Here is a 25218-nt window from a genome sequence, read left to right on the forward strand (position 1 = left end):
TGGGGGCCATGCCTTCTCACGCAGAAGGAGGGGTTCTGTTACTGTGTGACAGATGCTCAGTGGGCGCCAGCACGTCGCCAATGTGCACCCTCCTTTTATCTTGTCGCAACCCCTCCCCCACTAGGTTACTACCAACACAATAATACAAGGCAAGTTGGTCACATATCGCCAAAGTAACTACACGGTGTACATGAATGTTACATGCTATTTAGTGGAGATTGTTTGGTTCTCTCTCTGGACATCCGCCCCTCGCACTCCACACTGCCATTCCTTTCTGCCAAGCCTTTAGCACTCCCACGTCTGAAGCTTTTTGTATCTGTTGACGTAAATCAAGGTTGCAGGAGGTGGAGCTGCCAGAGAGAGAGACATACCAGTCACACTCTCTCTGCTTTATTTTTAGCAGCCTCATTTCTTTCCTCGATTCTTTTCCTATAAACACCGAAGTGGGCGGGAACTAAAAGGTACGAACGGCGCTCTTTGCTTTTTTTGGGAAATCAGTGATCGTTCCCTTGTACCTTTATTTATGTACTTGGTTGTTTAAACCCCGAGCACCCCTTCAGGACACCTTTATTTATTTATGTATTTAGTAACGTTTTACCTATTGGGGATGACATGAACCTGGGTTGTGTGAGTAACACTGCAGTGGCACACCTTGCAGAGCTATCTTGCAGCTGCTGCATTGCTGTTGTTCCTCTGTATAGACTGCCTGGGATGTAACGCCCATTGTCAAGCAGTCACAAAGCCCCATTCTCTACAGTGACCTGTGCCTTCTGCCATTCATCATGGATTGCTGCAGATGCAGTGGGCCTCATTACGAGTTTCCTGTTATGGGATTAATGCGGGCATATTTGCCAGTAATTTGGCACCAGCATTTTTTCCGTACCGGGAACACATGCCTTTGCCTTTGGGGGGGGGGGGGGCACCGATCTATCTACAGGCCTGACCTGGTGTTAAATCAGGCCCCCCTGGCAAATAAATGCTGCAATTACCTCCTTGGAATAGGGATTGACCAGCATTTCTACCGCCTGGAATATGCCGGTAATACCTGGAGATCAGGAGTCGGAAACGGTAGGGGCAGTTTGCCGGTAGCCCGCTGGGATTACCAGCGGGATACCAGCAAACTTTTAATGAGCCCCAGTGTCTGTACAGATAACGGGCAGGGGAGTATGGCTATAGCCCTAGGAGTGGGCGGTAAGAGGTGAGAATGGTGGGTGATGGGAAGGGGAAGGCTGCTTAAAGCTGATTGCTGTGGGGGACAATGACCAAGTAATGGTTGTTATTTAAATGCTGCATTTTCTTTCGTTGTGTTATGCGCTGTCTTAATAGTACTGGGTGGGGTGCAGTGGAGAAAAGGAAGGCATGGTGTTTGCATTGTGGGGGCGTTGAGTATGGGATAGGTGGAGAGTTAAGGGGTGTGGTTGGTGCGGGAGTAGAAGGGGGCAGGAAAGGGGAACAAAGTTCCACTACTTTTTTCTTTACACTTCAATCACTGATAAACACCATCCCTTTCCCTTCTGTCACTGATTTCTTCCCACTTTGCTCCTTTCACCCCTCCATCTCTCTTCTTTCCAGCCATTTCGAATGCCAACTTGCCCTCCTCTCCCCTCCCAGCATTCGAACCTCTTGCACCGCACAACCTCTAATTTTCCCTCCAGGCTGCTTTCTTGTTGCCCCGTTCCACCTCGCTCCCATTTACTGTTTTTATCTCTCCCACAATCCTCCTTGTGTCACCTCTCTTCATTACCCCCCACATCCTCTCTTCCTCATCCTAGTCCTAGCAAATGAAGGATGTCCGCCCCGGCAACCCCCAGAGAATTTCACAATAACCTCCTAAAAAATGCTGGTACACCCTTCCTTCACACAACACTGCAGGGGAGTTGACTTTTGATTTTCCCTGAGGGGGAGTGGGGTGGTGGACACATTTTTAGGATGTCCCATTGAAAGTATAAGCACTTTTAGCGCAGATGGCCTCTCCCAGGGGGTGCTCGAGCCCCACAGCACCCGCATACTCGGCGCCCCTGCCACAGGGTACACAGTAAACGCACGTTGCCACACATCCTGTTTTGTTCACGAGGTAGAGGACCTGCTGGGCTTGTCCTCTCACCTCCATTACAGCGTGGCTCCCGTATCCTCTACCAAGAGTAGGGGGGTTGGAGTTTTGGATATTCCAGCATGCCCACGATGAGTATGGCAGACCCGGGAACCCTGAGCTGGGCTGGACGTCCAGGCTTCCCACAGGATATGCTGGAGGGCCGCTGTTGGACCATCTGGGCGGGCCCAGGCTTCAGGCATGGCAGGACAGCATTCCTGTGCATGGTCAGCCAGGGAAACGCTGGTAGGAGAGGTCACTCTCCTGCTTGCAGTTCAAATGCAGTGCCCTGCCTAGCCGGATGGGTTAGGGCCACCAGGGACTGTGGTGGTGTAAGGGCTAAGGTAGGCATGCCCTTTGGGCGCAGTGTTTTTTTCTCCTTTAACTGCCCTACTCTGATTACAATTATTAAGGAGTATTTTATGTTGTGAGAGGAAACACCTCAAGCATGATTCAGTTAGCGAGGAATTAGAGCACGTTGCCACAAGGATGACATTCTTGGACAGTGCGGCCTCTTCTCTCAGTCGCATGCCTAACATTCACCAGTTCAAGAAAACCAGTAGAAGGGACCTATCTCCTAGAAACTATAGCTTGGCTGAAAACCCCATGGACTTGGAGCAGATTTCTATCCCAGCATTCAGGTGAATGTTATATCTACTTAAGGGGGAGGGGCAGACCGTGCCCTCTTTGTTTGTGATGGATTCCTTGTTGTCCAATCCTTCCTTGTCCTCTGAAGCAGCAGTGAGTAACCCAACAGACAGGAGATAAAACTGTTTAATCCCTGCAAGCCTCTATGTATTCCGCAGCTTAATCCCAGATTCCACCCTTCAAAATGTCTTCACCATCCAAAACACTCCACTCCCAACTGGAAGATCCCCCTTCCATCTGCCCCAGGGGTGGGAGGGTGGGCAGCCTCAGTCTTTGCAGGGTTTCCTTTCTCTCCTCCATCATAGATCCATGGGTATTGGTCATTCTGCATGAAGGATAAAACATATCATTCTGCCTGGGCCTCCATATGCAGAAGTCATGGACTTGCTTTGGCCTTGGCACACAGCAATCGAAGACATGCATGAGGCAGGAAATTCAGGATCTGGTGTAGAAGGAGATCATTTGACCTGCACCTCACCCAGTCTTGGGTCTAAAGGTGCTACTATCAGATCTTCCTAAACCCCAGCACATCAGAGGGGTTAGTTACAGGCTGTCCTGGACCTGGAAGGTGGCGTCATCTGTGTAAGAAATATCCCATTTATGATTGTCACATACCGGCGGATCATTGCACTAGTGTCAGATTGGGATTAGATGGCCTGCCTCTGCCCCAGAGATCCCTTTTTCCATGTGCACGTACACCTGGTGAATAACAGGTTCCGGAGAGTCACGATTGGCGGGATTCCAATATGACTACTATACCAATCTCAAGAAGTCCTACCTCGAGCCCACCAAGGAGCTCCTGGTCTTCCAGAGAGCAAAGCAGCACGGTTCATACAAGAGGGGATGGATTTATACCCACTAAAAGAGACTTTGGCTAGGAGAAGTCTTTTGTATAAGGGCTGATGGCAGCATCAGTCTTGGTTGCCTCATGGGCAAGGCTCCATCTTCAATATCTACACTGGCATCTTCAACAGTATTGGTCTCAGGCCGCAGAAGTGGTTATGAGTCTGATCTCGGACTGATCCCAGATGGTGGGGACTACAAATCTACAGTGTCATTCTTGAACCAGCAGAGGGAATGGGCTCTCACTCCCTATCCGCGATCTCCATTACACAGGGTTTCTGGGCAGAGAGAAATGTTCCCCTGGAAACCTCTCACATCAGGGGAATCCACTACAATCTAGTAGGCTTCCTCATCAGGACACGACTTTCCTCTTCACAGGATATTTTGCTCAGCCCATCAAGCTTTCAGTGCATTCTTCTGCATTTCTGTCTCTGGAAGGACGCCTGAGGAATATGCTTGGGTGCTCAACATTCTGCCCAGCCCCCTTGCCTCTCTGTCTTCTATACAGGTTTCTGCATAGGTGTCAGCTATTCCGGGTCCAATTGCTACTGATAACCCCTTACTGCCCTCATGTCATACCGACCTCCATCCTGCTCCTGTCAGCACTTGAAAGGGAGGGGCTGAAACAGCAGGGTCTGTCTCTCTCCTCGACAGGTTCGACTTCTAAAAAGCCCTCTACTCCCGCTCCTGTGATAGGCTCATGAGTTCATCACTGACTGATGTAGGAGGCTCAGTTTACCAACTTAACTATACATCTCCAGTCATTGCAAGGTTTTGGCAAGATGGTTTTCCTGGTTCTTTAAGTCTTCACCCTTAGAACATGGTTGGCATCCAGCAGTACAGTAGGGTTCCTTGGGTGGACGCCAAGGTGTTTGAAACTATCCTCTCCAGGCTGTTGTGCAATTTCTGTATATCTCGACTTAGGTGCGATCCTCTTTTTCCTGCCGGGGACCTCCACCTGGTTCTTTGGGCTCTCTAGTGTTCCCGTTTTAAACCTTTTTGTTCCTCTGTCCTTAAGCACTTGATCCTTTAGCCTATATTCTGATCATGGTCTCCTCAGCCAGGAGTATAGGGAAACTGGGTGCTCTCCTTAGCTCTCCATCTCTCCAAAGGCGGGCACTGTGTGATGTGTTTGCACTTTCCATCCAAAAGTGTTTCCTGTTTCCTTCTCTCTCAGGGAGCCGGGAGGTCTGATTCCAGCCTTATTGCCGGAAGTTCCTCAGGTATCTTGGGAACGACTAGCGTACTTGGTTGTGAAGCAGGTGAGCCTTACCTACGTGGACAGAAGCTAACAGTCTGTGCGTTTTGGGGCTCCAGGATAAGTCCCGAGATGCCCTGACTTTCCTTTAGCTATTGGTTTAAGGACACAATATCCTAGCGCATCACTTCTCGACTTTGCAGGGCTGACGTAGGGGCTTCACCAAACTCTGATTCCCATTAATCTCGACTTTCCTTCTCTGGGTCAGGCTACTCATGGGTCATCTTGGTGTTATTTCAATCTGTTCTTCTGTAAGATCATGCTGTATTATGTAGGCATTAAAGGTTAAATGGACACTGGTTGCGCATTATTATGATTATACCTTTTTTATTCGTGAAGATGACTGGTCAATCTCTCCCTTGTGTAGCCCGTGGCCCAAATAAGGCCCAGCTAGAAAGGGACGAAACTAGAAATAAAGATACAGATACCAGGGCTGAAAAAAGTACTTTATTTTGTGTGGTGTGATGTTTAGGTGTAGTAGACTAATCCATCCGGCCCACCATGAGGATGGAGGGAATGTTGTAAAGAAAAGATAAAGAAAAGAAACAGACTCCCCTGCCCAGGAATGGGCTGGTACAGGGGAGAACATATTCTAGAGGTTTTGAAAAGAAAAGACAGTTAGAAAAACAGCTGAGTTGAGAAAAGAAATGAAGAAGCAAGGGAAGAAGGAGAGAAAAGAAAACAACTCGCTGGGGTGGGGGCAACTAAGGGAGTGCTTAGGGATGGCCTAAGGACATTTTATATGCCTGGTCGCATGAGGGGGCGACCTGGCTTGGTAACTGTGGGCCCGAGCATGCTGCCCAGAGCAACCCTGGCACGCATGGGGTGCAGACGGGACGAGCCCCTTGATGTTCAAGGGCCCAGGCAGCATGTGCAGCACTGCCTGGGTTGAAGAGCTGCCCACTCCGAGCCTTGTAGGGTGGGTGGACTGGATCACGGCAACCCGCAGTGCCCCTGACAGCCCATCTCATGGCCAGCGAGGTGGGCCCATCAACGAAGTCTTCCCAGGCCACGCGTTACAGAAGGCCCAAGAGGTGAATGGGTGCACATGGCAGCCCGGGTGAAGAGAGCGTGTCAGGAAGTGAGCGTGTCAGTGAAGTTCCGGGCTGCCGTGTCATAGCAGCTTGGTTAAATACAAGCCCTGGCTTGCTAAGGCAAAGCCGCCTATGTGCAGCAAAGCAGCTTGCCCTTTGTGTCCCTCCAAAGCGATGCAGAGGGGCTGGGGCCGTGAACACTACCGCAGGTCGTGGGCATGGTGGTGAGCACAGCAGAGACCCGTGACAATGTAGACAACGTCTGGAATGAAGATGGTACAGTGTGAGAATAGCTGCATCCACACTATGCCCTGTGGGTGTCGCCTGGAGTAAAGATGGTGCTGCAGTGGGTAGCAGTGACGTGGCAAGCACCCAGGGGTACGAGCCAACCAGAAGATTGAAAAGAGGCCACAGGGTGTGTCGGTGATGTCGGACAGCCTACCGAGGACATGGGTGCCACCAAGAAAATCTGGTCTGGGAGCTACAGCGGTGAGGACAGGTGATCCTCCAACTGGGTAGGGGACCTCCCAGAGACTTGAAAGCACAGGTCCCACGAAGTGTGTGCTGGTGGCCCCATGTGGTGTACGGCGCCGCCCAGAAAAAAGAAGTTGTGGGGGGCAGGCACCTATTTCCAGCAGGGACAGACTCTCCCACAGCCTTATCAGGGGACTTCACCACAGAGACAGAATCATGAAGGTACTGTGAAAGGGGGGGCTGACGGCAGCAATCAACCCTTTGTACAAAGACATGGTTTTTATGTTGTATGTCATTTTGTATATTTATGTGTACAGTAAATGTTATGTAGGGTAATTGTTATGTAGGGGATTTTATGGGGACAGTTAAGTAGGTTAAATGATAAGTAGGTTATATGTATAGTGAAATATATAAGGGAGTAGGGAAGTAATACTGTGTAGGGGGAAATTGCCTGCCATTAGGAAGCGGAGGGTAGTGGCGGCCTGCCTGATGCCACTGTTAGGGAGGGGGGATGATCGTCCCAGGCCCCCAAGAGGTTTCAGATGAGGCAGAGGCATAAGAGCGTGTTGTAAGAGCTCACAGAGGTCATAGGCGGGAGAGTCTGCCAATATAGCTGAATTAGAGGTAGATCATCATGTGTTGCGGTATAGATTGCGCTCGGAGTGAAACGCCATCTTAGTACACAGCAGCCATCTTGAAATTAAGTCCTAGTGCTGCGCTGCAGCAAGGGCATTAGGATCAGGCCCAGAACATAGAGATAAGTGTGTGCATGCCGGGTCGGGCTGCAGCTTAGGCAGCAGTGGAAAAGACCAAACCCGCAGAGATTCATAAACCTCTCATTGTCTCATGCCATTAGCACTTGTATCCAAGAAGGAATGTGCCCTGCAAGGCCATGTATCAAGAAGGAATGTGCCCTGCAAGGCCATGAGGGGGCAGAGAGCTCCCTGTGAAAAATTATCCCAAGAGAAGGAGGGCATGAGCCTCCGACCTTCACTAGTCCAATCCCTAATTTATAGCTCCCAGATGCCCCGTCCCAAGATCCCAGCATTCAGTTTACCAGCTAGCCCAAGACCACCGACCATAAAACTGCTATAACGCCAATTTATCAGGAAGATCACAGCAGAAAGGCAGGTTCACCACATTATGGATCCCTGTAATTTGTGCTGCGAGGTGTCAGGGTGGGAAAAGTAACAAACCGAATTTGGGAAGGTGCAGATGTGTCTGGGATCAAGCAGGGGTTTTGAGTTATTGTGACCTCAAAAGTATCCTCTGCACCCATGTCTGCAGCATCATGTGCACATTAGGTCACAGATAGGAGATGCACTGAATTGTGTTAGTAATTCCCAATTAGTAGCTTTGCGCTTGATGACTTACAATGAAGAAGCCCCCGTGGAAGAAGATGGACGGGAGAAGCTGGGACCAAAATGGCTTGGCATCCCTTATGGAGCAGGCCGCCTCTGTATAGGGTCGCGGCAAACAGCTAATCGGATTTGTAACCTATGTGATGTACGTCAGTTGTGACGCTTGTTACCTTTAAAAACGATTGCTCATGCTGATTTTGTAAGAGCGCTCCGTGGCAGAAGAGTTCTTGGCACGTATTTGTATTTTCATGAGATTAAACCCTGTTCTCCATGCAAGAGGTGTGATAAGCCTTTTTCCCTTGTGGGTTGTATTTTGTCTAGTGTGAGTGTTGAGGTGTCTATCTACACCACCTAGGGTATGGGACCACCCCCAAAGGTCATCTTCTGGCCTCACACATCTGAGGGTGGTATCAGCTATTAGGTGTGGGTCTGTTTGGTCAGTCCCACCATATTGGTCTCCCTTTGACCCCTCCAAGGAAAGTTGGGCTGACGGAGCAGATCTTCATTTAGAGAGACCTCATACTAGGGGAATTTTAGAAAACAAAATAAGAGAATAGGAATGGGTAAAATGTTTGCATTAATAAAGAGGGGTCTGTGTTGGGATCCCTATAAAACTCTGGGTGTAGCCCATCTCCTGGTAACAGCAATTTTATTTTACAGGTGCAATTCCCCTCCCCATCGAGGTGGCCTGGGAGTGAGGGTGGTGGTTCCCATGGGGAACTGTCCCTGGTCTGCGGCGATAGAAGTGTGCATTCATTGCCTGGACCAGGGCTAGAAAATCAGCGCTACACTTGCCTTTGGAATCTTCACTTGTTAGGACTGTATTGAGAAAGAATTGGACACGGTTTTATAAAGATTGCTGGTTAGTAATCTGAGCATTTTCTCCTTTACTTTACTCTTCCATTTTTTCCCTCTAACACTGCCTCTCTTCACTCATCACTTCCCTTCACCTCTTCGTTCTCTCTCAAATCCTCCCCAATCCTTGCTCTTCCCGGGACTCTTTCGATATCATCACTCCTTGTCCACCTCTCTACTCTTTCCACTCCCCTTACCCTTTCCCTCCTTTCACAACCTTTTCATTCTCGTCTCCCCACCTTTGCTGTTCACATAGACTCTACCACTATCCACTCTAAATAATCCCTCTTTCTTTTATTTTTCCATCATCTTTTTTCCCGCCCATTCACCTTGCCTTATTTCTCCTCTTCTCTCCTTTTTACTCTTTCCTTCCGCTCTCAACACACTTTCTGCCATTTCCCTCATCTCACCACTATTTCTTTGCTTTCCCTATCTTTCTTCTCATCCCTTTCTTTCTCCCCTCTTTCTACCAATCTTTATATCCTCAGTTGCCTTCCCCCCTGTCTCCAATCTCTCCTTATTCTGGGTCATCACCCCTACTGATGCACGGTCACAAACCTTGCATTAACAAGATTCAGAAGAACACTTCTCCAACCTCCGGCTAATACTTGACTATCTCTCTTGGGCCTAACAGCCCCCAACCACATTGGATCTCCTGGTCACTTGTAACCTCAGTCATGGCACCTTCAGACAGTCCCTAATTTTCCACTAACAGGATTTCGCATTCACAGTCTTCAAGTTTAATTGTTACGGTAACAAGTAGCACCTTTTATGTGTGTGCCAATCAGCGTTTTCACGTTGTGTGGAGACCTGTAATGTGAACACTCTGACTGACAGGAGAAGATTTGTCTTCTGTCAGGAAGCGTGTCTACGTGCCGGAGAGGAGGGACGGCTAAGGCAGCAGGGTGCGTATGAAGGGTGCATCGAGGTAAGGTAAGTGCTTTGTTCATTTTGTTAAATGAAATGTGTATGTATTTGTGTATTATACTAAATGTGTATGTATATGTGTATGTATGTTCACATGTATGTTGGTGTCAATGGTGTGTTTGATTTTATGTATGCATGCATGCAATTAAAGGGGGGTCTCTAAATTTAGGGGAGGGGGATGCTGGCTGCATGACATTCCTTTTTGCTCTACCCTTCATGCACAGAACAATGTATCAAGGGTAAAGCAAACATAAGCGTTATCATTTGGCTAGACTGGCCTAGATTGATCTATGCCAGTCTACCCAGTAAGCACACTTGGCACGTTTGGTTTATCCTTGATGCCAATTAAAAAATGCCAAGCCACATTAAGAAAGCATACGCAGACTAGAAGTAGTAGTGCTAGTCTGCATATGCTTTCTTAATGGGGCATGGCAAATGTTACTTTAAAGCAAACACGTTGCATGGCATTACGTAGCTATACTGGCTTACATTGGTGGCTCCAGTCTCGCCATATATTATTAGCATTTCATAGCATTTCTATACAGGCATTTGTTGAGGGCAAATGCAGCATGAAAATGCATTGGAAAATGCTCCCGTGCACGATTGGCGACTTGTATCTATTGGATTTTCACATGTGCTACCATACAAAACCAATAGGAAACTGTTTGGCTTTTTACCCAATTTTTCAAAAAAAGTGCTGTAAGATGTACCATTTTAACCCAATGTTTCAAAAATGTTCTCGAGGGCGAGTAACCCTCTCAAGCACCCCTTATTTAGTTCATAGCTCTCAACCATTTGTGTCACAAAGGCGGGTGAAAACACCCGATTTTAATTTTGGCAGGTGAGAGGCCCATTGAAACGAATGGGCGTGCAGGAGGCTTGGCGGGTGAGTCAGCTGTTTACAAGGCGGGCGACACCCGCCAAACGCATGTGAGTTGAGAGCTATGTTAGTTTGGTCTTCCTCACTATGCTCAGTTGATCCTGCCTAAATGGCGCAAACATTTAAGCCCCTCCAGTTCAAAAATTCTCCAGCCACGACTGAACATCATCTACCTGCCACTGTGTATGTGTGTTCTAAAACTCACAAAGAGGCAGAGCGCTCCTTGATGCTGGCGTCATGCACCACACAATGCCATGCCATCCTATATATATTTATACATATGATACAAAAGTTAGTCTGGAATAAACCTTTCTTCAGTAGGGAAACATAACTTTGTTGTAGTTGAATGTCATTCGTAATAATAAACCATACCTGGGCTCCTTCACACATAAACTCATGAGGAGATTTCTCACGTCTCCTATTTGCGGCGGTGCAACCACTGGCCTAATGCAAAGAAATTTCAAAGGGGCTTCACCACACCTTAGGACAGCCATGTCTCTGCCCGGCCGAAGCTACTCTGGTGACTGACAGCAACAGGAGGGGAAATTAATGGTGGTTTGCCTGCAGTCTGTTGTCTTTACCAGAGCTGCAGACAGAGTAGGGCCTGAGCGGGCATGGCCCGCCCAAAATCTGTAAATGCCCATTCAGCAGCACTGTGTGGACATTTACAGATATTAATGTCACTGTGGTGGGCACAACTACATTAGCTTCAGGTCGCACTTGTTAGAAAAACCTGGCTACACCTCTGGCCTCTTTACTAGAAACTCTGGTTGCCTGACTACCTGATATATATTAAATGGGCCGCGGTAGCGGTCGTGTGGTTATGGTTAAGTTGCTAAACCCATAGGAAGACCACTTTTTCGGCAGCTTATAACTTCATTCCCCCTGGAGGAATCCTCACCAAATTGCTAAAAAAGTATATGGCCCACACTGAATGTTTTCGGCAAGTTGGGTGAGGTTTCGTGCAGGAGGGGGTAAAGTTATACGGGGGGTCCCAATTTTCTTTTTTTTCCCCCCATAGACTGAATGGGGAAAAACTTTGCGCACGGCTACAGGCCGAATGGCTGGACAAATTTTAACCAAATTTGTGGCAGGAGCGGGGGCTTGGGTCAGAAAGCATGCTTGTGTGTGTTTGGTGGAAATCCGACCAGTAGTTTTGTTTGCAAAGAACTGAAATGTACGTCTCAAAAGATTAGTGATATCTGGCTCCGCTCTGCCTACCCATTTCCCTGTTCGCTCCTTGGGCAAAAGTCTCATTGGCTTGAAGTACACCGTGATGTCGGCAAACATTGGACGTGGCCGGTGGTTGCTGGAGGTAAGCGTGCTGTGTATCAAAGCTTTTGGGAAACGCTGCCATGGTGTATCGGAGGATAGTGCCGCACCGGAAATGGGTTACAAAACATGGTTTGCAGGATCGGGTGGGTGAAAGAGGGGATGAAAAGTTTGGGGGAGTGAAAAGCAGAAAATATGATACATTTGATTGGGTCGAAGAAGACGGTGGTGTGCGAGTAGTGTATGGAAGCAAAGCAGCAATTTTGCCGCTCTGGAAGGGGTTGCAAGACATGGTTTGCAGGATTGGGTGGGTGAAAGAGTGGAAGAAACGTTTTGGGGAGTGTAAAACGGAAAATATAATATATTTGTTTAGGTCAAAGAAAACGGTGGTGTGCGAGGGGTGTACCCGAGCCATGCAGCAATTTGCAGTTAGCTCCTCAGGCGACTACCTTCTGTGGCGACTGCATGGAAGCTCGTTTGGAAATGGGGACTGCATTGCAGATGATGCAAAGAACTTGAAAATGGGTGACATTGCCACATGGAAGGATTTTTTGCCATCACAGTGTTGCGATATGGAGCATTCATGCAGCTACTCACATAACTTCATTGGCGGGTAGTTGCACAGGCCACTATCATTCTTTGGTGAGTGGAGGCAGACTCCATTGGGGATGGGGAGTGCATTGGAGACAATTTGAGGATATTTCCAGTCGGTGTACTATGTTGTGTTGTGCCTGCAAAGCCCCTACTGCCTTGTGCACATGGCTAGGGCCCTTGGACCTAACCATCTGGCCACTGGTTGGAAGTAGGTTTCAGAATGTTGCTTTGTTTGGGTCCTTTACTATACCCATACGTACCTGTAGTCAGGAAAGGTTCGTGGCCACATGTTCCCATGCATGGCTCTATTGCCTTCTCGCAAGTGTGTCCATGGACTAGCCTCTTGGGTGAATGGGCGGAGGCCAAAGGCCTCCGCATGTACCCAAGAGTCTAGGCCTTGGCCACAGCCCCCGCAACGTAATGCAGCCATGCATGGGACCACTGTGATAATGGTATGTGGATTGCACACATATGTATAAAGAGTGCATTTCCTTTGCCTTAGCTCATTTGGATAAGTTATTATAACCATACATTCTGATATCCCGCTATTGGCTAGGGGTGTCGGTGGTTATGTTGATGTTGTGGGTTTCCATTGTGTTGTGGCCGTGGGCAGGGGTGTCGGTGGCTGTAGTACGTTTGTGAAGTATGGTATGTGGCGCCATGTTGCCATGCATGCCTCCATTGCCTTGTAGTGGTTGTGGGCACGGCCTAGGTTTTTGGGTGCATGGGTGGAGGCCGTAGGACTCCATATGTACCCAAGAGGCTAGGGCTTGGCCACAGCCTTGCCTCAGGGAGGGCAGTAAGACATTGCCACATGGAAGGATTTTTTACCATCACAGTTTTGCGATATGGACTTTTTAAGCAGCCACTCACATATACTTCATTGGCGGGTAGTTGCACAGGCGACTGTCATGTTTTGGTGAGTGCAGGCAGACCCCATTGGGGATGGGAAGGGTATTGGAGACAATATGAGGATATTTGCAGTCGGTGTACTATTTTGTGTTGTGCCTGCAAAGCACCTACTGCCTTGTGTGCATGGCTAGGTCCCTTGGACCTAACAGTCTGGCCATTGGTTGGAAGTAGGTTTCAGACTGTTGCCTTGTTTGGGTCTGTTACTATACCCATACGTACCTGTAGTCAGGAAAGCTACGTGGCCACATGTTGCCATGCTTGGCTCCATTGCCTTCTAGTGGGTGTGTCCAAGGACTAGGCTCTTAGGTGCATGGGTGGAGGTCATAGGCTTCCGCATGAACCCAAGAGCGTAGGACTTGGGCACAACCCCCGCAACGCAATTCTGCCATGTATGGGACTACTGTGATATTGGTATGTGGATTGCACACATATGTATAAAGAGTGCATTCCCTTGGCCTTAGGTCATTTGGATACGTTATTGTAACCATACCTTCTGACATCCCACAGACTTTTAGATATGAGGTACTTACGTTTGCAGATTTATTGTGGAGGACATGTTAGACTTCATACAGCAGCAGTGGTGAGACATGCCACCATTCGCCTTTGGAAGGGTGTGGTTGTGAACAGATCCTTGCTGCAGGGAGTGCATTAAGACATTGGAAAATGCATGGGAGTACTGTGATAATGGTATCTCAATTGCACACATATGTATACATAGTGCATTTTATTTGCCTACGCAAACGTCAGTAAGTTATTATAACCATACCTTGTTCCATCCCACACACTTTTAAATATGCGAATGTCCTAAGGTACTCACCTTTGTAGAATCATTGTGGAGGACATGTTAGAGTTGCTGCAGCAGCATTGGTGAGATATGCCAACAGTTGCATTTGGAATGGTGTGGCCATGAACAGAGCCTTGCTTCATTGAGTGTAGTAAGACATTGAGACATGAAAGGATTTTTTTACTGTCACATTTTTGCGACATGGACCATGTACGCAGCTACTGACTTCTAATTCATTGTAGGGTAGCTGCACAGACGACTACCTCTAGAGCCCATTGGGGATGAGGAGAGTATTGCAGATGATATCGGGATAGTTCCATTTGGTGTACTATGTTGTGTTGGGAGTGGCAAGGCCCTACTGCCTTGTGTACATGGCCAGTGCCCTTTGAACTAACAGTCTGGACACTGGTTGGAAGTAGGTTTCAGTATGTTGCCTTTTTTGGGTCCGTTCCTATACTGATATGTAACTCCAGCGTACACTCTTGGAAAAATGCATGTCTCCTGTGGGTGCTCACCATTACAGAATGGTTGTGGAGGTCATTTTAAAGTTGCTACGCCACTAGTGGTGGCGTGAAGGGCCTTCACTTGCATATGGTGTATGTCATTGGACTTGTAGCCGTTCACGGAATGACATGCCACTATTTGTGTTTGGTATGGTGTGCCCCATATAATACCTTGTGCTTTGACAGTGAAGGAAGATATTGTGACATGATACCAGTTACTAAGCATTACACATTGAAAGTATGGATAATGTACAGACCTACCGACATACATTTGCACTGGACAAAACTATCAACGCCATTAAGTCCCCCATATACAGGACAGCAGGCCATCTGACTGCTAGCTTTCTTTTGGTGTGCCCCTGATAATAACCTATGCTCTGAGAGTGAAGGAAGATATTGTGACATGATACCAGTTACTAAGCATTACACATTGAAAGTATGGATAATGTACAGACCTACCCACATACATTTGCACTGGACAAAATTATCAACGCCATTAAGTCCTGCCATATACAGGACGGCAGGCCATCTGACTGTTAGCTTTCTTTTGCGTACTTGTTGAGATGGCCAACAAACGCAGTTGGCGTTCCTATTGTGTGCAATTGTAATGTGTGCCTCGCTTCCATTACCTATACATGTGGGCGGCATACACCATTGCAACAGTCACTGGCATAGCTGACTTTAGTTGTGGAGAGTCTTTGCTCATGGCGTGCACTCCAGGTATTTTCGTTACGTGCGTGCCAAGTGTAGCACACTCTGTCATTTGAGCACCTAGCTCTGGAAAGGAACAATATAAACAAAAGAAAAAGCAGACATGCGCACACAGAGCGTACGGTTCCAGAAAATTCCCATACTACACCAATAACACGGTTTATTGTTGCAAGTGCTTTATGTTCACAAGAACATGTAAGGTGGCTGCAATCACCGCTCTTTTATTTCGCAAACAAAATCCAGTGTGCAATGCCGTCTGTGCACTTCTGTAGTTTTTTGTCGTCTAGCAAAGTGGGAGAAGGATTAGTTTGTGGTCCTTGGTGGGCCATGTGGAAGAACACATTTTCTTTGCAAGGTAGACAAGGTAGTAGCTGTTGCCTCTGGGATGCCTTACATCATAAACGTTTGCAGGTTGGTTCGTATTGCCGGAACCGCAAATGGACATAGAGGCCCATATCGGTCGGCCCAGATAACGACGGAAAACACATTGCTTATGGTAATCTTGCAATACTTGTCCACCACCCGTCTGTTGGGGTGTGGAAGTTGTGGTACGTGCAGTAAGGTGCAAGGTATCTGAGAAGAAAGAGGAATAAGAATAAATGTAAGTACGCATTATTAGTGGCAGCGTACAGGATAAGAGTTTGTGGGAAGGATGTCGTAATAGGTGGCTGACTCATGGAGCATGTACTGTGTGTTATTGATTAGTGTCATATGTTAACCCACTGCCTTGCTCTCTGTTTTGTAGGTGATACTGTCCTTGTACGGCTCGACACAAGCAAAATGTCTTTGAAACGTTGCCACCAGATGCTCCTTTCATGTTTTTCATTTTTACAAAAAAATATAATGCTAGCGAGTGTTTTTAGACCCACGGCACAATGTCCCTGAGTGTGTCCAAAGAAAAAAAGAAAAAAACAACCCTCATGGTGGTCCCTTCGGATTGCAGGAGAATGCAGGAGTTGGTTTGCTAAAAAATGCAACATTGAAATGTGAGCCGGTTGACTGCTGCGTGTACCTGTGGCCGTTATTACTTTCAATACAATGAGGGTGCGTAGAACTGATAATTGTTTGAAAGGGCATATTAAGGGCAAAACAGGGTATGTAGCACTGCACGAGTGAGCATAAGGTGTGCTGTTTGCACAAATTGTGTTCCCTTTTCGTCTTGTCCTTTATGTCTGGATTTCAGGGGCTAGGAAGAATGGCAACAATACAAAGTACAATCACAGTTGCAATTTACATGGAATGGTGGAGACATGCCACTGTAACAGCACGTGATTACTGCCATCACAAACCTCCGTACAATGCACACACAGAAAGTGGGTGGTAAAGTACATTTATAATTATGCATACAGAACTACAGCTTAAAAAATTGTAATCATAATACATATGTGATGTAAAGTTGTACTTACAAAACTTTGGCAAATTCCATGCTTGTGTTGGGTGGGCGACAGACAAATTGCAGTGTACGTCATATGGAATCGTTGCAGACTACCTTTTGGGCACATAGGCAGAACAACTGCACTGTAACTTATGTATCCTTTTTTTCTACGATTACATAAATGTCTGCCCTTGGAGTTAATCATGCTTCCCGCTCAAGGCTATTTTAAAATTAGCATTTTTTTTGTTGAAGGAGAGGTATGTTAGGTTTTGCTTTCCGGAGATGATGCTGGATAAAAAAGGATTAAGCCGGCAACGTGTTTCGATTGTAGCATGCATTACCGCATGGCTGTAGTGTCATTACGGTGAAGTTAGTACGACGTATAAGTGGAGATGATGGTGCTGTACACATACTGCTCTGAATGCACAGATGGCAACATACAAAAAATTTGCTTTTACAGTCCCCAAGGAACATTTATATGTGCAGTGTGTTACGAGGCAACAGTGGACGATGGCAGACTGGTGTGCGCTGCCTCAGCATACGTGGGTGGCTGAGCCATCGTACGCAGTTTGGTGTCTTGCAGCATGAACATGTTTGGTGCTGTCGTTGATCAAAGAAAAGGAATTACTGCGTACGTCCTTCAAACATTGTAAGGGGATTATGCTGTTCAAATGGTGTTTCCATTATACAATAAGAAAGGGAAACAGAAGTTTAAAAAATGTAAGGAGTAACGCAGTGTTTGAAATATGGCTGCCGAGTTATGTACCATGTGCTGCAGGGAAAACTGTGTTGTATACCTACTTTTGGAATGGTGTACATAACAATGAAGATGGCCTAATGGCCTAAACTGTGCCAGTGGAATGTGAGGAGCCAAATGTTGCAGCAGTTAGGACAGTTACATAAGATATATGGATGCATTGATCAATTTGCAATGTTGTGATTGTGCAGATTATCGGGTAGGTTACTGTAGTGTAGTGCATTCAGTGTGTCCACTTATTATAGGCTTAGGTGAACAGTGTACGTAGGAAACAGGTTATCCATTGTGTGGAAAAAATGGCAGGCAATGTCAAGTGCAGTGGCTAAGGGGTAGGTGGCTGTGTTATGTGTGGGGTTTTAGGTACGTGGATAAATGTGTGTATGCATAGTTGTACAGTGCAGCGGCAGTTGTGGGCAGGGTCTACAATATTGAGTGCATGGCTGGAGCACCTATACTGTACTGGTTGTTGTGAAGCGTGTAGGGTATATGCACAAGCTGCGTAGTGTAATATAGGTGTGCTTTGCAAATTGTGGCATTGCAGAAATAAGTGCACACAGTGCACTGTGGACTTGTAGAGAAGTATGATACCAATAATTGCATACTTACTGTTTGGATTGGGGAAGGCCTGTGCAGTTTTTTGTGTATGGAATGTGAAATGTTGTAGTCATGGTTGCTGCATTATCTGTGGGAAAAGAGAACAGAACATGTTAGAACAGGTATTACTTTGCTGTCCACTACATTGCATATATTTATTTACTTTGTGGACCGTCATAACTAGTACTTCATAAGTACTGTGCTTTGAACCAGTGTACTGTGCAATATGTGCAGTTCCTGTGTTTCTTTGCATAATCATTGGGTCTGTGGGTAAAAATAATCCATGCTGGGTAAAAAAAAACCTTCCAGATTTTTTTGCTGCTATGTGCACAATGAATTACAGTAACGTTTGGAGTGGTTATAGCACGTTTTAAGGTGTACTCTTGAAGTAGGAGGAAATGTAATGGTTTACGATTTCTGGCCTATACATGTTGGTAGGATGGGTGGCGTTGTATAGCAGTTTGTGTTTTCTAAGTATTTACCTGCTTCCTTTTTGTAGCACTGTTTCTTTATGCGTTTGGTTGCTGCTGGTGTTTTGCAAGTATTGTGGCATTGTACTGTGCTACTGCAGAATTGGGATGGTAGTTATGTACCTGTTGGCGGACTGTAAATGCTCATACTTTGGAAATGTTTGAAGATATGTTTGTAGCACAGTCATTGTTGAAGGTTGAGTTTTAGTTGGGTTGTTTTAATGCTGCAAATAACATTGTAATACTGTGGTTGCAGTTAGATACCAGGTGGCATATTCTAACTGTTTCCAGTGTCCCATTCCTAAAGGGTACATTTACAAGCTAGTGCATTCCTGTTGCTACTTTCACATCTGTGCACATTCTGAAGTGATAGTCTACCATTATGGGTTTACGTAGTGGTAGTTGCATGTCTTGCAGTTGTCTGAGTATTCTTAGAGACTCATTTGCGTACTTGGTGGTTTCAGAGGTTACTGAGGATAGTTTTGAACCCTCATACTTAGTACTTTCCCTTTTACGTATTCTGTGGAAAATACTGCTACTGGGATTTGTGTACACGTATTGTTTGTTTTAGTGTACTCATTGGGTTCATTGGGGATAAAATTGTCCAACACACACTTTAATGCATTTCTTCAATGCTTGCTGTATGCTAAGTTGTTTTAGGTCGACAGTGTGGAAGGAATTATTTTTTTGGTGCAATTACAAAGGTACTGATTGGTGCTGGGGAGTAAGCTACAGTAGGTTTGTACATCAATTACTACATTTTGGCTTCAAGTATATTAAGTAGGCATTTGCAAGATTTGCAGGTAATCTCTACTTTGGAATGATGGCAGTATCATTGCATTCCCACCATGATCATTGCTTTCTAATGTATGCAGTATAGTGGCCTCCACTGGTTGTGTCATCTCTGTGGTAGATTATGGCTACTGTTGTGAAGGTTTTCTTGCCAAGTGATACTTGTCCGTGTGTGAAGGCAGTAAGTTTGCAGTTGTTTTTGGTTCCATCAATATTGTATCTTAAGAGCATTAATATTACAAATTGACTATGTGAGCGTATATGTAGCTTCAAATGATTATCAGAATCGCACGACATACACAATATGCTATGGTTTGCATTTTGTCACCAGTTGCTGAAATGGAATGGAGACACAGTTAGGTATTGATAAATACAGGAAGCATTCGTTAGAGACTTGTTCCTGAATGACATGGTTGCAGAGTCGGTATATATGTTTCCACATGTAGGAAATGTGAAAGATCTAATTCATGAGTATGTTTTTCCTCTCCAGTATTTGTAATAAGTACATTAGAAATTCCTGTGGATCTTCTTGTCGGTTTAAAGTGAATTTCACCATTCCAGCACGGTAGTCAGATTCTTGCCTTATTCCTGAGACACTGTAAATGTTGTCAGGATTACGTACTGCATTTCTGTGAAGCACAAGCATTTGCAAACACCACTGGTCTCCACCATTTAAATACATGTTTTCAACAATTGCTGGCATTTGGAATTGAAAATTCAACGTTACATTTGCATAGCAATTAACACCTGTTGTATTGGAAAATTTGAGTGGACCAGGTACTTCGGTGTCTAAGTACTTTGATGCAAGAGTAAGTAGTTTCTTTGAAGAGCCACTTTTTTTAGTGTGTGGAGTTGGGTATGTCTTGTCTTTTTTACTCCTTTTGTCTGTGCCTTTGGTAGTTGATCTAGTATGAGTTGATTTCAATTTCTATGGTGGTACTGTTGCCAAATCATTTACAACTTCTGATTGAATGAGCCTTCTTTTCATACCTTTGGGTTTCTGAGGAACATGGTACATTTTCAGCTGGGGTGTGTACAGTGCACGTAGTCTATTGTACTCTATGATGCAAGGAATGTCTGCTCTGACTGCAGTTGCATCAAAATTCACTAGATACAGTCCTTCCAGTATACGTAGCCATGACAGTGCTACGTAACTCATGCCTTCTTTAAAGTCTGTGCTGCCAATATCAATCAATGCGTGATCTAAGGTTAGACATTGCGATTTATGAATAGTTACTGCATAAGCTAGCAACAGAGAGAACTGTTCTCAGCATACATACATATCTTTGAAAAGAAGGAATTGAGCCATTGCATGTCCTATCTTTTTAACTTCTGAATGTTTGTCAAACTGGATGTTCACAAACTGAATGCTGTTGTCCCGTGGGTATGTCAGGAAGCCAACAACTGTACTAAGTGCTCTATTAACTAAACTTTGCTCTACGTCAAGGTTATTCTTTAGCATTACTCTACAGTTCACACATAATGTTAACATTTTCTCCAAACCAGCGGTGTTTGAGATAGAGTTTTCTAAGGTATTTAGTCATGCTATGGCTTGTTGACACATAGGTATTGTCAACCGTGTACGTCCAGTTTGTCTGTGGCATGAATTTCAACTAGTGGTTGTTTTCCTTTTTTCAGCATTGTTGCATTGAATTGTGCACAGCTTGCTAGAGTTGGCATTAAGGTCATACATGTGACATTTATGTGAGCTAATTGTTCCTTGACATCCGTAGCACATGTGTTACACCCGTACAGCCCATGGATGCATCTAGTATTGAGGGTAAACTGCGCCTCCTTTGATAGTACACCAATCCATATGTTTTTTAAAATGTTGGCGTAGGTGAGGTCTGCAGACTGATGCATGTTTTAAGTTAGTTCTCTGTATTGGAAACGTTGCCAGAGATTTAAATTCCTGATTCTTCCAAGACTTTCATGGTTTTAAGGTTTTGAAGATAGGTTCACCTTTCACTGGTGTTAATTGAAGGCGATCTCCAAAAACAATGACATGCTTTCCTCCAAACAGTTCTTCGTAGTCTGTTTTGAGGAACTCTTGAAATCTGAGGTGAATCAAAGGCAACATTAGGTTGGAGACCATGCTCACCTCATCTATTAGGAGCATTCTAATTTGTTTAAAAACTCTCTGCAGCTCCATAGCAGATTCCGCTGAAAGCTTATAGTACTCTAATTAGTTTGTGTGTTCTACTGGAAGGAGTAACAATCGGTGTAGAGTGACTCCACCTATGTTATAGGCAGCCATACCTGTAGGGGCAGTTACAACAGCTGAAATCTTGTTGTTTGTTAATTGTTGGAGGCATTACTAATAATTATTAAGAATGTTTTCCCTGAACCAGCTTCACCACTTACATACAGCAGTGCAGGTTTGTAGTTGTCACAGGTACACGTTTTACTTTCGTGCTGTATACCATGTTCAATTGTTTCACTTACTTCTAGAAAAATGGTACGCTTCTCATTGTTTAGTTGGGATTTCAGTACAGCCAACTCTTCTGCAGACTGCTCATACTGAAACATGGTGGTGGTTACTTCCGTCATGGCTAATTCTGCCTCATTTGCTATGAGTGGCTGTCCAAGTGGTTCTTGACTGCCTGTTACAGAAAGTTCACTGCTCTCAGAAGTGTCTACATTTAGTTGTGCTTGAAGATCTTCTTTTTGCTGGCGTTCATTGTCCAATATGGTTTTGTACCATGTAAAGTTTTCATTTGTAATTGTACTTTCACTTGCATTGAAAGCATCTTCATAAGAGGCGTGGGTGGCTAATAAACCTTCTTCTTTTCTCCATGGTTTGAAAAGTTGCAGTAGAGCTGTGTAGTACAGTTCTTTGTGTTGAGGAGTTTTTAATGACAATTTCATATGATTAATTAGTTTGCGTTTGGTAAGTTTCACCAGGCTGCCTTCACAACTTTCCACTCTGTATCTACCTTTCTTCTAATCTGGTTTAATGTTATTTTTGCATGTGAAGTTTTGGGCTATCTAGTACAGGCACAAGGCTTCTAAAGTAATACGCCTGTTCGGGTTGTATGTGTCCAATAAATTGTTCTTCAAAATGTCCTGTCTGTTGGGATTGCTTTTGGCTATTGTTTGTATGTCTTCAGCAGCAGCAGGACCAAGGTTAGCCACGCTATGTTTTCATATTTCCCATATAAGGCGGTGCCAGTTAAACGTCTGCAGCTTCGTAGCAGCCACATTCTCCATGGGACAGCATTTTTATGCCAAAGCTGTACATTTTTTGTGCCAGTGTTTTGTCAGATGATATGTCATCCCAGAGGTCTTTGAGCTCTGTTTTCTCTGCTTTGGTTAAGTAGGCTGTGACATATCGTGCAACAGCAGTGGAGTTGTCTGCAATGTACTGTACATCAACTTTAGCATTCCATAGGAGGGCAATTATTGCATTGTAATCATTGATGTACTTTGATGCTTTGCTCTTTTTTATGCAGTATGTGTTCTTAGGAGATTTCACTTTCACACTGTGTCGAACCGAAGACATGAACCTGTTTACTTGCCCTGTTGTTGAAACTGGTTATGGAAACCAAAGCAGAATTTGGTGTAGTATTTGCCTCTGTTCTTAGAATTGCATCGACAATACTTGCCACACTTGTGTCTTTGGAATTGCAAAATGTGTGCTTGTAGGTCACTAAACAAATTTTTCCCGAAGGAATTTCGCCAAGTGACATATTTGTGAATGAACTGCAAAACAGTTTCATCACTCTCCTCGCCAAATTTAGGAGCATTCCTAATCCACAAAAGCATGTGGGTGTGTGTGGTGCTCCTCTGGCTTAATATTCTTTTCTGCAAAAGAAGTGTTCCACTTCTCCGAGGGGAGGAAGTGCTTTATTGCAAATGAAGTGCAGCATTGCAAGGAAGCGATGATGGAAGTACCGTGGATCAAGAGAGAAGTAGGAAAGTGTGCAAGTCTTCCCATGCATACTCTGCACAACTTAAAGTGACAAACCATGCGGGTAGGCCAAGGTTGCGTAGCATACACCGTACATCTGCGTGCCGTCGGAACCAGTACTCTTTCATACCACGCATGTTTGCCAAGAGATTTGTAATACTTGATTGTAAAACTTTGTCCTTCTCTTGCACCTTTTCAAGTAGCTGTGTAGCAGACATATTTTGAAAATGGGAACCTGTTTTCAATGTGTGGGCAACTCCATAACATAGCATTGCCATTTCACTTTCAAAGCGGAGGTGGAATATGTACTCCACGTTATGTATAAATCTAGGGTCTTCAGAATACATTCGCAAACAGCGGTATTCTGATGCTGTTATTTGTGTGAATCTTTCATCATATCTTCCACCTTTTGCAGTCGGGAAGAGTAGAGGAAAGGCTTGTGCTTCTACATTATTTTTTCCCATATACTGATTGGCGCTCCTTTGGCTTTCTGCATTTGATATGTTTCTAGTGTATAGTGTCTTTGCAGTGTAGTGGGTGAACTGTATAGTGGTCTAAAATATTTGAGGCTGCACTAGGATCCAGATGTTCAAATTGTCCAGTTGTTGAGGAGTCCTGAATTATTTTGGTTGTTTCTCTCAGGTTTTCTTCAATGTTTATTTCCTTGTTGTATTCATTGTTTTGTTTAAGGTATTGCAAGGCTTCCCTATCTTTGCTTATGTCCACTAGTTGCTGTCTTTTGTAGGTACACCATTTACCAGGATAATCAAAGATTCTTCTATTGGCCTTTGCACTCGTAGAGTGTGTACATTTTCTTTGAGTTCTAATGGTAAATAAACTACTTTCCCATGATGAATGCCTCTCAGTAATTCGGTGGGAGGCAATTTAGCAGTTTTCGGTTGAAGTCGTAAATGGGTGCATTGTTTGGATGATAATGCTCTCATACAAAATAAGCTGCTGCAGTGCGTTTGGCAGTGGAAATACTTCCAAATTATTACTGATTGCCAGTGAAGGCCTCTGGTTATTGTCAAGTTTTGCAGTGCAGTATGTGCACAGTATGGAGGTGTTCGTAATTTCGTATTTGTTTTCAGCTTTAAGGTACAGAGCTAATTGAAATAATTGGGATTCTTCATTGCCTTCTATTTTCTGCAATATATCTATATTATTGGTGCTCTTTCTATAGAAGTTCTACGACAACACACGCATGCTTGGTTTGGCATTTCAGCAGATGTGCTTTTGCACTTTTGTATTTCTTTTCTGTATGTGTGATATAAAAAGTTGATAGCTGCAATGTTGTCAGTACCATTGTCTGAAAATGCTGGAGTTTGTAAGTGATCTTCAGTTGCACAATATTTCCTTTGGATGTGCTCTATTTCTTCGAGCACTTGTTTAGCTGTACTGTGTAGGAGAAATCATTTAAATGTTGCAGTGGTAAAGCTGGACTTTTTGCATAGTACAGTTTGTAAACTAGATGTCTGACTGTTGAATGGTGAGTTGCTAACATTTTGATACAGTGGAAGATGCTTTTGAAATACAGGCTAAGCAATGTCCTCGTATTCCTGTGTAATTGCGCACTGGACAGGAATCCATAGTTTGTAGTATTTTTCTTTTTCTTTTCTCGTTGCCTTTGACATACTGATTGAGGAATTGCTGTAAATACTTGATTAAGAATTTGCGAACATTACACATTGATGTGCAAGGCCATTTGTAGGTGAGGCGTGTTGGTTTGGTGGACTGGAGAGTGACATCTAAGTTTGATGGGGATATTTCTGAAAGCAGTGTTTCTTCTTCCATTATGGTATTGTGTATCTTTTCATACCCTCGTCCACTCAGATGAAAGGCAATTTGGTTTGTTTGTTCTTGTTTGTATGATTCTTCATTGAAGTATGGCTCTGTGTTGGTGGTGTGACTCCACTCACCTGTACAGATGTGGCCAAAGGTATCTATGCTGATGTTGCATTTGTTTCGAAGTAGTTCTTGCAATCTACAAATTAATGTTGTTAGTGGTTTCATTCTGTTCAAAATGAATATAAACAATTTCCATTTCACGATCATTGCACTGTCTAAAAGAGCTTCCAGGGTGACTTTTCTGTGGTAGGTTTTGAGGGGTGAGCGTGATTTCTGCCCTCTATTTATAAGGTTCTGAAGGACTCTGTGGTGGAATTGTTTTTGTAA

General features: G+C 44.9%; 1 long non-coding RNA gene across 3 annotated transcripts in view; it reads left to right on the forward strand.

Annotated features, from left to right (window-relative positions):
• Positions 1-383: 383 nt before the first annotated feature.
• The window catches only part of LOC138503855 (uncharacterized), a 159860-nt gene continuing 135025 nt past the window's right edge, over positions 384-25218 (forward strand). For 2 of the 3 annotated variants that reach the window (XR_011279720.1, XR_011279719.1), the window contains exon 1: positions 8372-9495. This is a non-coding gene — a long non-coding RNA (uncharacterized lncRNA). Of the gene's footprint in view, positions 462-8371; positions 9496-25218 lie in introns of those variants that run through there. The other variant, XR_011279721.1, reaches the window with a different exon arrangement.

Source organism: Ambystoma mexicanum, chromosome 11, assembly GCF_040938575.1.
Source record: "Ambystoma mexicanum isolate Mex_15411 chromosome 11, UKY_AmexF1_1, whole genome shotgun sequence".
Classification (NCBI taxonomy): Eukaryota; Metazoa; Chordata; class Amphibia; order Caudata; family Ambystomatidae; genus Ambystoma; species Ambystoma mexicanum.